A 7,018-nucleotide genomic window follows, 5' to 3' on the forward strand; every position below is an offset into this window, starting at 1 on the left:
AAAGTAAATAGAGACAGCAGGCTGTACAAATTTCCCTCTCTGAAGTTAGTAGAGGATAACAGTATCTATTTGATATGCAAGTTACATACATGATGTTGATTTAGCCAGGCTTGTCACAGTGGCATATCCATTTTAATGCCAATTTAATTGAGGCTTTAAATTGGTCTGAGGAGGAGAGCATGGTAATGGCACCTGGAAGTTTGTTCCAGGTTCTGCTTAGAGAATTTGCAAATAGGGCCATGCCAGCAGCATTGTTAATTCTAGTTGGTTGTATTTGTGTAGTTTATTGGATGAGCGGAACAGTCTTGGGTTATTATGGGGGAGGATATGATTTCTAAGGGCCGGAATATTATTTGGGTTATATAGGATTTTGTTAGCCAATATCAGTAGGTTATACTTGACAAGATTGGGAAATTCCAACCATCCAAGCTGTTTGAGGTTGATGCAGTGGTGGTTTCTGAAAGGAGAGCCCGTAGCAAACCTGGCGATGTGATTATAGCAGGTTGTGAGTCTATTCAGTTCAGTTTTACTTATATTTGCTAGAAGGGGGGAGGCATATAGGAGTGCTGAAAGTAGGTGCGAGCGAGCGAGCAATGGCTATTTTAGCTGTGGAGGTGAGGAAGGATTTAACTCTGTAGAGTGAACCAAGTTTTTTATTGAGGGTTTTGATTGTCTGGCTTACATGGAGGTCGAATTTTAAGTCTATACCGACACCCAGTAATTTAGTATTGGGGTCAGGGGAAATGACTGCCCCTTCTTTTGCTTGTATGGCAAAAGAGAAGGGTATAGACCTTTGGGTTGGTGGAAATATGAGCATTTTGTTTTTTTTTGGGATTAAGTAGTAGGCGAAGTTTGGATAGCCAGTTTTCTATAACAGTGAATGTAGACTGGGTATACTTCTTTAGATCATCTGGAGATGTGGCTGAGCAGATCAGAGTGGAGTCGTCTGCATACTGGGTGCAGCTGATGGTTGGTATGATAGCAGGGAGATCATTAATAAAGATGGAAAACAGTATTGGTCCTAATATGGAGCCTTGTGGAACTCCAATAGTGTTGGGTAGTAGATTTGAGAGCTTATTCTGCCAGAGGACTGCCTGTTGCCTGTCATTGAGATAGGATTTAAAACAGAGAAGGGCTTTGGGATGTAGGCTGAGAGTTTGCAGGGTCCTAATCTTAAGTTGATGATCCACCATGTCAAAAGCCTTGGAAAGATCCAGGAAGAGGGCAGATGAAGTGAGGTTGTTGTTTTGGTTATTATTAATGGTGTTAGAGAAGGACAGTAGGGCTGTGGTTGTACTATGAGGTGGCCGAAAGCCATGTTGGGTATCAGCCATCAGGTTGTTCTGCAGTACATGTTGCAGAAGTTGTTTATGTATACATTTCTCTATAATCTTTGCAAGAGGGGAGAGTATGGCTATGGGCCTGTAATTAGAGTATTCAGAGGGACCTCCTTTATGTAGTGGAATAACATAAGATGTTTTCCAGATGTTAGGAATTTTGGCTTCAGATATGGTCCGATTGATTATAACAGAGATTGGAAAGGCAATGGCGTCTGCTGTCATTTGTAGATATTCAGCTGGGAGTTGGTCAGCAGATAGTGTGGTGGGTTTTAGTTTTTTAATTAGCTTGCCAATAAAGGAAGTTGATACAGGTTGAAAGCAGAATAAGTTTTGGCTATTAGAGTTGGTGGTAGTTTCATCAGGGAAACCTTGAGGTAGGTGGGTGGCAAGAGCTTGAATAGTTTCAGTAAAGACATGATTAAATCTATCTGCAACCTCTTCTGGGGTTTTATTAGTGTTAGCAGCCGGGTTAGGTGTCATTGTTTTACCTGGATACAGTAACTTGTTGATTCCAGCCCAGAATTTTTGAGGATTATTCTGATTAGTGCCCGTTCGATTCCCAGTTAGAGCGTCTTCTGTGTGGCGACATGCGTGAACGGGCGTTCCTTCATTGAAGGCTGTGCGTTAGGCCCGGCAAGCCAGCACGTAAAACTCTACTGCCAATCATTAGCGGACCGGAGTTCCGCTGTGGCGACCCCTAACCGGGAAAAGCCGAAAGACGCAAACACAATTCTGATTAGTCATCTGTAACCTGCAGTAGTAGTGCTTTTTGTCCAATAAGACAAGTCTTTTTGTTTCATTCTGCGCATGCCTATATTTACTATGACCATGGGGATTTTTGGTAGAATTCCAGGTAGCCCATAATTTATTTCTACTGTTAATTTTTGTTCTCGTTTCTTTGGAAAGTCAAGGTATGTTATTACCTTTTGTTCTTTTTAGGCGGGCATGAGCATGTAGGTCAAGGATTTCAATACATTTTTTGTTAAAATAGGTTACAGCTTCCTCTAAGGGGAGATGTTTTAGTGCAGTCCAGTTGCAGGATTTAAGTTCCAGTTGAAGTTTGTCAGGATCAAGGTCTCTTTTGCTTCTAACTTTCCTGAACAAGGGTTGTTGTGGGATAGTGGCTTTTTGTTTAACTATATATGTCAGGAGATGATCACTTAGATCTGGGAGGGTACCTGCAGTGTACATTTGGGGGTTACTATTTACAAGTATCCAGTCCAGTATACTATCTTTTTGGGAATGTTTGCCTAATCTGGTAGGGGTGACTATGGTTTGAGTGAATGCATGGAGGTTGATATGAATGGATGGGGATTTTGAGGAACAGGAGCCCCTAAAGTCTCCCAAGACTAGGGTTTCTTGGGTGTACTGAGAGGATAGCCAGCGAAGGGTGTCCCTTGCATTTGTTTTGGTACCCATATGCCCTGAATGCATCTTCTTGCCATGTTGCCCCCCCCCAGGCATAATCTGATGCGTCTGTTAAGGTTTGGCTGGCAGGGGGTAGAGTAAAGGGCCGTCCCATGTTTTGGTGACAGGCCTTTGCTCACCATAGAAACTCCTGTTGCAGGCAGGGAATGAGAGGAATCATTGTTTCCAGACTGTGTGAATGTTAACTCCATAAACTTTTTAGGTACCATTGAAGTTTCCTCATATGCAGTCTTGCATATGGAATTAATAGGATGCCATGAAGCCCAGAGCCTGCAGAATTTGTCTTGCAGAAGACTGGGTATTTGTTGCCATCAGTTTGAAGTAAGTAATCAGTTGCCTTTGTTTGTCAGGCGTGAGGTAAGCCATCTGGGCAGTTTTATTCAAATCTGCACCCAGGAATGTTATTTTTTGAGAGGGTACCAGTTGTGATTTTTTTTCGTTTATTGTGTACCCTAGGCATATTAGAAGCCTTTTCACAAACGCCAGTTGTCGAAGAAGAGTGTCCTTATTCTCTGCTTGAATGAGACAGTCGTCTAAGTAAGGATATATTTGTATACTTGTCTGCAAAATGCAATTACTGGTGCCAGGCACTTTGTAAAGACCCTGGGCGCAGTAGATAAGGCAAAGGGCAGTGCAGAGAACTGGTAATGCATTAAGCCAGCCTTGAATCTGAGGTATCTTCTGCACGACTGTCTTATTGGGACATGCAGGTATACCTCTTTTAAGTCTAAAGTCACCAGCCAAGCATTCTTGCCCAGCATGGGCAGAAGCTGCTGCAAAGTCAGCATTTTGAATTTTGGAATGTCCAGTTATGTGTTCAAAATCAATAAATCCAGTATTGGCCACCAGGCCTTGTCCTTTCTGGGTACCAAGAACAGTCTTGAGTAAAAACCTTGTCCTTTTTCCTGTTCTGGTACAGTCTGAATGTCCCCCATATCCATGAGGGACGTAACCTGTTTCTGTGCCTCTGCCCATTGATTTTTTGGCAGATCTGGCCAACCATTTGCCATTGGCAGAATGTGGAAATGGAATCTGTATCCCTGTGATACAATGTTTAGTACCCACTTGTCCTGTGTTATTAACTGACAATTTTGAGCAAAAAGTGATAATTTTCCCCCTATGGGTGCTGCCAAAAGAAAAGTGCTTGGTGTAGGCAGAGGGAAGTCATTGGGATTGCTTTCTGTAGGTGTGCGCTTTATCACCTCCAGATTTGGAGGTGGATGCGCCCTATTGCTTTGACCTGTATGAATCTTGTGCCTGGTATCTGGAAACCCTTAGGGCATCTGGATTTGAACCTTTGAGCTCTGTCTGACACAGGAAAGGACCAATTTTTTGTAGGCCAGTGTCTACTGAATCTTGGTGGCTGCACTTGTAAGAAGTCTAACAGTTTGCATAGACTTGGCTTTGTCTTCCATTTTCTTTAAAAACCTCTTCTGCCTTAATACCAAACAGAGAATCATGCTGTAAAGGTGCATCTAGCAATTTTGCTTTAACATGATCGGGCAAATTTTGTTCCTTTAAACCGGCATGCCTCCCTAATCACAGATCCAGTAACTGTGGCCTTGCAGGAGACCTCTAAAGAATCAAAACCAAATTGCAAAGTATGCTTTCCAACTTGTTCAGCTGCATGCAATAATTCCTGCAATTCTTTACTTTCTGCACATTCTGAAATCAACATAATTTTCTGTTTCAGCAATCCCATAACACGTTGTTGGTACTTAAGCATATGAAATTGACAGTTTAAGGCTCTGATTGCCAAGGATGCAGATGTATAAACCTTTTTTCCCCATATGCCCAGTGCCCTTGAATCTCTGTCAGAGGGGATAGGATTGTTTGCTGTTGAGGCATTAACCCCCCGTGAAATAGTTTCAGCATCAGCAGCTGGGCTTCTAAATAAAAATTTATGTGAGTCAGGGACCCTGTAATATCTGTCAGGCTTACTGGGAGCCAGGGGTAAGGAGTCAGGGGTCAAGCTCGACTCTGAAAACACATCATCCACAATGTCTAAAACAGGGGGAATGGCTAAAGGCTTGTGCTGAGGGAAAAGAAGGAAATCCCTAAGCCTCTTTTTCGATTCTGAGAAGTCTTTACTCTCCCAGAGAAAATGCTCCCTCAAAGTATGCAAGTTTCTTCAAATGAGTAATCCTCAGGAGGAGATGCAGATGAACAGACTAATCAGCATCAGAATCCTCATAGGGAGGTATAGATAATTCCTGATCAGAAGAGGAATCAGAAGAAATAGAGACCTAATCTGAAGATTCATAATCGGTGTCTTGCCTAGGCCTCTTATCTGGAGGGGGATGGGTATCCCTGATCAAGGTAATAAGGTCTTCAGCCATTTTGATAATCTGTTTTTTAGGCATAGAGGCCTGTGCACATGGCTCATGCGTCAGTTTTTTAGTTTTAGAGGTTGCTTTTGTCTTTGGCTTTGCAGCTGTCGTCTGTTTGATATACAGATGTTGAGGTCTGAAAACACCCTCAGAAGCCGGTGCCAGCTCAGCGGCTCCAGACCCATCTGAGGGAGATACATCCGTTGGTCCAATACCTTGTGTATTTTGTGGCATGCCGGACTCCACATGGGTGTCGGTAGAAGCCTGCGACTCGAAGGTAGCGGGTATCGGGGCTGCGAAAGCACCTCACTGAGTACTGGTGAACCGGTGACTGGCTTAGGAGAAGCTTCGTCATTGATTTTGGATCTCGACTGTCTTTCTCTGCCCTTTTCTTTACGTTTTTTATGTACTCCGGTAGTCGGATTGCTATCATTTCTGGGTAGTTAAATCGGTTTCCAAAATACTTAAATGCAAAAATATGCCGGCGCTTAATAGTGCGTTGGTTAAATCTAGCACAAAACCGAGAGCCAGGCACGTTGTGATTAGGGCCTAGGCAAGGAATACAGTATAAATGGAAATCCTTATGAGGTATTTGCTTCCCACAAGTAATGCAATTATTAACTTTTCCTGACATCGGTAAAAAGCAAGACAAAAGTTTCCCCAACGGGGTACTTGGCTTTAGTGAAGACTTCGGTTCTGAAACTCAAACTCGAATATTTCAGTATTCGGCTGACCGGCACTTGCGAAATGCTTCTGCTTCGGGCACTGTGCAGCAAGAAAGACTGAAGAAAATGGCGTTGTCTGCATGCTTTATACCCCTGACGACCTGACGTCATGGAAGAGAAGACAGCAACCGACGCAGGACCCAAGACTTTGGAATTTAGGCCGACTGAGGGCAACCTGCCAGCAGATTACCCAAATGTAATGACTGCAACAGTGAAACACGAAGAATATCTGCAGTGCTGATTAGCACTCTTCTGCATCCATGGGTGTATAGTAGATATACAAAACTGCAGCAGCAGTAAGCAGCAAATATGATTAAAATAGATAACAAAGGGGAATGTAGATTATCAGTGCAGTAAGAAAATTAGGAAGAACTGTGCATCACCTCTCAACAGGGGGAAGGAGGAAGGACAATTTCACTGCTATAGGGACCTCTCCCTCAAACACTTACTGACATAAAAAGTCTTTTAAACCACTGTACAATTTTCTTCAGGTAAGATCACTGCAAAACAACCATAACATTTGGGAAGATTTCCAAGCAGTAATAAATTTCTTCAGGAAGGAGTAGAGTTAATAAAATGATAAAAATAAGGAGTAATTGTGTGCAAGTCTGATTAGTTACATAAAGTTGCCATCCATAAAAAGCGAATTATTGTAAATGTTATTATGGTATAAAGGGCCAAGCAGAAGCATGTAATGCTTAAATAAAAGATCTTGCACTATGACGACCATGCTACTGAAGTCAGAAAATCAAAGAAACAGTACGATGACATAGACACTATGACAATATGTCAATATCTCCTCAGGAGTGATTTAATGAACACTGAACAAAAGACTGCAACTAACCTTTTATTTTACTACTTACACAACTGACAACAAATGTGGCCTCAAAAATGTCTTACAGTCTTGCTTCTAAGCAGACTAATAAGCAAGCATGCCAACTGTGCTCTAAACATATTTTTTTAGTGATTTGTTGACTAGGTTAGTACCACAAGGTCTTTGGTCTCTTTTTGGGGGCAGAGCACAAAAGGTTTTCATAATGACTATGGGAAAGATGGTTACGGCTTTGGGGAAATTCATGCATTTCTTTGAAAATTATTTTGGTACTTTTTACATAGATCTAAACTGCCAACAACTCATGCAACTGGGACCTCACTTGAATATCTCATTCTTAAGTTCACTGGTTCATTGTTGAAG

At 42.2% G+C, this 7,018-nt stretch overlaps 1 protein-coding gene across 1 annotated transcript in view; it reads right to left on the reverse strand.

Annotated features, from left to right (window-relative positions):
- Positions 1-7,018, reverse strand: part of LOC122809067 (ER membrane protein complex subunit 3-like) — a 614,861-nt gene that overhangs the window by 399,220 nt on the left and 208,623 nt on the right. The window lies entirely within an intron of this gene.

This window comes from Protopterus annectens, chromosome 8.part0, assembly GCF_019279795.1.
Source record: "Protopterus annectens isolate FY-2018-M chromosome 8.part0, PAN1.0, whole genome shotgun sequence".
NCBI lineage: Eukaryota > Metazoa > Chordata > Ceratodontiformes > Protopteridae > Protopterus > Protopterus annectens.